This window comes from Sylvia atricapilla, chromosome 5, assembly GCF_009819655.1.
Source record: "Sylvia atricapilla isolate bSylAtr1 chromosome 5, bSylAtr1.pri, whole genome shotgun sequence".
Classification (NCBI taxonomy): domain Eukaryota; kingdom Metazoa; phylum Chordata; class Aves; order Passeriformes; family Sylviidae; genus Sylvia; species Sylvia atricapilla.
In genome coordinates this window covers 66,528,059-66,534,922 of record NC_089144.1, presented here as the reverse complement: position 1 = coordinate 66,534,922, position 6,864 = coordinate 66,528,059, and the positions used below count along the sequence as shown (strand labels likewise).

The window sequence follows — 6,864 nt, the reverse complement described above, 5'->3', positions numbered from 1 at the left end:
TGGAAATATTCATTGATGTTATGGACAGAAAACATAATTTTGCTTATCGGTCTATTCTCTTATCAACACTTATCAGAACTCTTATCAGAAGCTTACTGCCTAGCCTGAACACCGAGTCTCAGGTCAGCTAGATTAATTGATGCTAATATAATTAGTAAACACTGGGCAAGGTGTCAAGGGAAAATACACACATCTCTTGTTCTCATTCCTGACCAGCAAACTGCTGAGCCCCATCTTTTCCTCACCCCAAGGGGCCTCTGTCACTCACAGCAAGCGTACATCTAAAATGCAGAAAAGCTCAGCAAAGCCTATCATCAGAATAACAAATTTCACTGTTATTTCCCTGAACTCATTATTGCCATCTAAAAACAGTCCCAAGTGGTGGGGGTCCTTCTTTCCTGCTGCCGGTGGTTACGTTTGACTGGATGAAGAGTTCACTGATCAATTCACATTGGACAGTTCCTCCTTCCCTTGTAGCATCACTAGAGAGCACTGCTGGAACAAGAGCTCCACAGGTAGATCAAAAGAAGAAATTCTATGAACCTCACTAGCCCAAGCTTTGTCCCAACCACTGACCTCAGTGCTGACAATTTAAGAAAGGCTGGATAGTCAAGACTTCGACTGCTATCAAGCTGCTATTTTATTTATTTTTTTTCCTAAGAGCACCAAAGGATCAGTATGGGAATCCAAAGAATTGAAGAAAATGAAATATCTTCGGGCTGAGAATAGTTTAATCTCGGTGCTTTCAAGAATTTTACAATCCCTAGAATTTACTGCAGGTGGGCCACGTTGGCCAGTGTTTATTAAGAAATGCCACAAATCCAGAAATGCCAGAATGGGGTTAGTCCAGCCCGCACATCCTATGAACAGATCTTCGGAGGGACTTCAAAATCCTTATATTTTCATAATTCCTCTGGAAATCTGGCTACTTATAATCAACCCATCATACCCTCACCTGCAATTATTTACTCCATTTTTCTGATACCTGGCAGACTGCTGATAGTCTTTAGAGTGGTCCCAGTGATGGAGCAGACATGCCTGGACAGAGCTGGGACTCATCATTCTTGCAAGTTCAGCTGTTAGCATTTGTAGGCTGGGGGTGAGGGCTACAAGGCCTCTGAATGTGTGATTTTCATCAGCTTCAGAGGATCCCCTCCACATGAGAAAAGCCTGTAGAACAGAACTGCAGGTGCTCTGCTCTGAAAGCCTGTGAGCATGGGGCATAACTGATTTTCCTAAATCATAGTTCATACTTAACCTTTAGGAAAAAAAAAGTCTGTCTTTGCTCAAAATTAAGACTGCTATCCTATTATGGAAATCTCAATGAAAAAAACTAAAAAGAAGTATCATACACTCAGCTGCTTCATTCACCCAAATATCATGTGCTCTGTGCAGAGAAAGAAAGAGGAGTCCCTCAAAAAAACCAGAACAAAGAACTGTGCACAGACTATGTCCTACTATATATGTGTGAGAAGATAGAAAGAAGTTTCATGAACAAATCACAAACTCCACCAGCAACTTGAAATTTCAGATCCTCTAACTTCCATGTGATTGAATCTGCAGCCTTATCAAAAGCCTTGTGATATAGTGGTTAATGCTGAAAATTCCCACTTCCATTGACTCACAATTATGTTGCTGTAATACTCAGAAACAGGCTAAGCTTGGCTTTAAGTATCTGGCCTAATGTGTTCTGGGACCACTTCTTGACCATAAGTGGTAAGGGTAGAGTGTCTAAATCCCTGGTCAGAGAATCACTCTCAGGTCAGAACTGTTTCTTTTGGAATAAAATCTTGTGTCTTGTGGAAATGGACCATGGAGCTCTCAAATGCAGCCTTTGCTACCTGTGCAGTGACTTCCACAAATTCATGTTGCAGAGGCTTAAGACATTTTAACCCTACAGAAACAGTGATTTGCTGGCAGCGAGGAAGCTGCTCTTACCATGTGAGGAGAAACTACACAGAATGACTAAACAGATACTAAACTGTTAGCCTGGGCTTCAGATTGTTTGCATCCTGACCCTTTCAGTGACCTAACACTTCCACTGGAGTATCCACTCACATGTCTGAACAAATACGTTCATGTGACTGACCACTATAGAAATAAATATTTGGCTGGCTTTCTAATTCCTAGATAATTTGTTTCAACTCAATGTCACAATTCTACTCTGTAAACAAATTCCAAATCCCAAGTAAGGGTAAGAGAAAAATGTCCCAGCCAACTGATGCATACACAACTCCTTTTGAAATTCTCAAGGACTTTGTGCTCTGTTTTGGGAATGTGTAACTACTCATAAAACCAAACTCTTATAGAAGCAAGATTTTTCTAAATCCAGGTTTGTAAGCATTTTCTCAGCCATAATTTGCTGGGCACAGCCAGCAGCTTTTCCAAGCAATTCTATATCATGAAACAAAGTAACAATCTTCAAATAATCCCCAATACAGCTAAGTGTTTGGATGTAAACATATCATCTAAATATACATCATTAATGACTACTGTAAAAAGGACTTCATTGAGCTATCAATGCTTCTGCATTTTCAATACTGCAGTGGAAACCTGATTATTGGATGGCATTGTCTGCTAGTGACTTACTTGCTCCAGTTCTCACCTAGGGGAGTTGCAGAAACTTAGCTGCCCTTTTTTTTTTTCCCTAATACTGAAATATGTTTTTGAGCTAACAATGATACATTCTCTTTCTAGCACTCCCACCACTGAATGTGTTAGACCTGGTTGAAGTTCATAAATAATGACACTCACCCCACTTGCTGAGCTTGCTGTGTTCTGCTGCTGCTGCCCTGAAACCTGAGGAACACCCAGACACTATCTGGCAGAGCAGGAAGGAATGTCCTGAGCAATGCCTAAGAATAATATCTCTGCTGATTTGTCAGGACTCCCAGTGCTTCTGGCCATTAATCTTCCTCAGCTGAAAACAGATGGGGCTATTAGGCAGGCTGGAGTAATGGAGGAAACTGGCAAGACAGAGAAGGAAATGCATTATCTTCTGGGTAGAACTGCACATAGAAATGAGAACATTAAAAATGTATTTTTCATATTTAATTGGACGATGTATGATTATACCTACCAGAAAATAATGTGCAATGTGCTTTGTGCAGGGCATTTATAAAACTGTTCAGCTGTGCTAGGGCCTTATTTTCCCCTGTGGAGAGAAACAGCAGCTATGATTCTGGCGAGGTTTTTGTGCTTTTCCCTCTAACACAGGGCTTACTCTGCTGCAACAGCTACTGCAAAGAACACTACAAAGTGCCTCTGCTTGTTGCAGTAGAAGGAAAATGCAGCTTACGACTTACCAACATACCACAGAAAGCCAATCAGGTAAAAAAATCAGTACTTTAGGAGTAATGGCAGCATATGTCATATTCAGCCCAACTAAGGCGATGGAACTGCAGGTACAGCTGCTAATTCCTTTATGCCATGGCCCCCAAGATAATGATTACAAACAGAAAAATAATAGCAAATTATGAAGTGGGACAGGATTGTTTGCATAGGAAACTAGCAAGGCTGGAAGGAATTACTACAAGTAGGACTTGGGGAAAAAAACCTGATAGATTCTCAGAACTAAACCAGACAAACAGAGACATTTTTTATGTCTGCCAGACAGGCAAATGGTAGATGATCCTTAGCTACAAAATGATAGGAAACTAGAGCCAAACTTTCGAAGGGGTGTCTGTATATATATATATATATATATATATATATATATATATAAATATATAAGTGTGTGCATGTATATATCTCTATGTAGAGATATATCTACTGTGACAACAGAGAAAAACCATGGAAGCACATCAGAAGGTGATGATAAGGTATCAAATAAAAGTTTCACCAAAACTTGAATTTGCAGAGCCTGTTCCATCCCAGGGAGAAGCATGAAAACAAAAATAAGAGGACTAGGTGCCAGGCAGCAGGTTATTATTTGGAATAATAATTATGCCTGAAAGTGCTGGAATGTCAAAAGGTGTTGGAAAATACACAGTTCTGGTTTTAGGACTTGAAAAGTTTGCAATGACTCCCAAACGACAATGTTTTGTAGTGGAGAGGGAAAAGGGAGACACAGAAAAAAATGTGTCAAGATAAGAGCCCAATTTCTGTAATACTTCATTTCTGATCCTCTAATTAGGAAAATGTGAGCATTCAGGAAGGTTAAAGAGGAAAATACCCTCAAAACCTAGCAGAGTGACATTCAAGGTAAACGTAAAAACCTCTTTTTCTTTTTCTTTTTAAAGAATCAATGGCTCTAAAGAAAAGGACTAGAAAAACTGAAATCCTCAGATTAAAATACAAAAAGGCTGATAGACAGCCATGGAGTATGGTACCCCTTGGATGAATGGAAGACAGAGACAAGGAAATGTTGATATGACTAAATGAGAAATTTTAGAAGTTATTCAGACCAAACAGGAAACCTTTAGAGAATGGAAATAAAACTCTGTAAAGCTGAAAGAAAGGCATGTAATAGTTAAGACGGAGTTGGAGGAAGCTAAGAGGGAATCTGAAGAGCAAACATTAGGAAGTTAAAACTGAAAATGAACATTTGCTCAGTACACCAAAAGCAGAAAGTGGAGATAATGGGCAGGCCACCCCAAACAAGTAGAAGAAACAAGTAAAAACAGTAAGGACATTGCCAAGAATCTAAATGATTTATTTGCATCAGTCTTCACTGAGAGGGTGCTGGAGTGGTATCTAAATGAGAAACTCACACTTTCCAAATATCAAAGATAAGGAGAGGTCATAGATTGAAGACTCAAGAGAGAAGTTGGTGGAACAAATCAATAAATCAAAGGCATTAAGTCACCAGGTTTATCTGCTATTTCTGGAAGATTTCAGGAGAAAACTGAGAAGTAACAAAGTTACTAGCAAATACTTACTACAGCAGAGGACTGGAAGACAGACAGTGTTATAACTGAGTTGGGAATTTTTTTTTGGTGGTGGTGGTGGATTTTTTCATGGTGTTGGAAGAGCCCTAGCAGTTACAGACAGATAGGTAATCCTAACTTGCCATCAGGTAAATTGTTTGAATTGTGTTAAACCCCCCACAAGACACACAGCTCTCAAATTATGAAGCACAGAGACAAACATGACATGACAGATACAAGTCAGTACAGTGTCTGTAAGGACAAAAAAAGGACTCTTTGTACCTACTACCAATCTCTGAGCTGGTTACTCCAGCCAGCACACCTAAGCCTACCTAGCAGGTCCCAAGACTCTCTGTACAGTCAGGTAAGTAGCAAATTATTACCTCCCTGCTCCCCCATCCTTCACCACTGAGAAGAGAATAATGAGAAGAATGCTGATAATGGTACAGACAAGTAATGTAAAGGTTATGCTGCTGTAGGGTAATCCAGTCCATCCTCAGGCAATGCTGTTAAGCCAAGGAGAAATGTACATCTGGAAATGAAAATTCTTAATACATAATGGTGGCCACACTGAAGCTCTGACTGGAGATTTCGTGTAGGTATAAGAAGTGTTAGCCTCTCTTGGGTCAGCTTTTGGGATCTTTCTGCACACTGGTTAATCAAAGTCTCTGTGCTGCGGGGTTCTTCTCAGTCTCAACCAGCACAGTGACCTGTTAAGACTTTGATGTTTTTAAAGGAATATATCTTAGCCAGAACTAAGCCCTAATTTCACTTCTTCAGCTCCCTCCAGCTTTTTATGTAGATCTTTACATAAAGCCATTAAGAACAGAAAAAAGAGCTCTTTAGAAAATCATGCAGTGATATATTGTTATGCAGCCAACACTCCCAGGGGAAAAAGTGAAAACTACACACAGCCTCCCGCCCCTTTTTATTTCTAGTCAAAGATATTGCCTTTTTTGGCTTTTCTTATATATACACAAAATGATGAACTGGTATTTGTAGTTTAAATGTCTGGTTTAACTGCGTGGTTTCCACTGTAAAAGAAATCTTTCACCAAATGTCAGGTTAGAAATAAAACCAAGCTCTAGAGGGATGAGGTGGGGAGCAAAGTAGAAAGTCCAATAGCTGAAAAACAAAATGGAAAAACATGAGCAGAACGCAATGTGGATCCATTACCCAGCTCAGGCAGTGGTATTGGTACATGTGGTTGTTTGGGGTTTGGTGTAGGGAGACAGACACACTTCTCACTGAGTTGTTTCTGCTTTCTCTATTAACATTGCAACAGAAATTACAAATAGCCCTGCAAGGGGTAGTAGTGCACCTCATCTCTTCCTCCCATGTAAACACAACATTAATACAGAAGATAAAGAAAATGGCAAAAAGTCCAGTGTCTTGTTTTCTGCATTTTGCTTACTAGGTTCTTGTTCGCCCTCCAGCAAACTCTTGTGTGTACCGATGCTGTGAACTTGACCAGTCCACGTTCAAGCAAACACTCACTCAGATTTCCAATACATTCTTTTCTCCCCGTCCAATGGGGAGTTTATTCCTAACAGTTTGCTCCTTTTAATTATAAACTCCTTTAACGAAGTAGTTCTGAGACCTTGCAGCAGGCAGCAGGAGAGCACCAAAGCTAATAGTTGCCTTTTTACTAGTTTAAATTCACTGTTCAGCAAAGAAGTCCAGTTAAAGCCTAAGGCCCAGTGCCTTCATGGATGGGCAGCACTGAAATGAGCCTACAAATCAGTATTCCCCTGGTACAATGTGCCTTATAGGAAAAATCCAATTGTTGCCTAAAGAAGATAAAGGGTTAGAGCCGGGCCCTTTATCTTATGAGACACATGTGAACAAGTTGCTCTGATGAAAACAGACCTTAAACTGACAAGTTTTGTTCACTTTCTGGCAGAGCTACAGATCTTCTTTACTGGACCACCAAAACTGAAGATGGCAATGAAACACAAGGGAGATATTTCCTTGGCAGGGAAAGGAGCAGCATGTA

General features: G+C 40.1%; 1 long non-coding RNA gene across 1 annotated transcript; it reads right to left on the bottom strand.

Moving 5' to 3' along the window:
- Positions 1-638: 638 nt before the first annotated feature.
- Positions 639-3,560, bottom strand: LOC136361769 (uncharacterized). The gene is made up of 2 exons (XR_010743686.1): positions 2,755-3,560; positions 639-1,153 (listed from the first exon to the last, which is right to left on the bottom strand). It is a non-coding gene; the product is annotated as an uncharacterized lncRNA (long non-coding RNA).
- Positions 3,561-6,864: the final 3,304 nt, after the last annotated feature.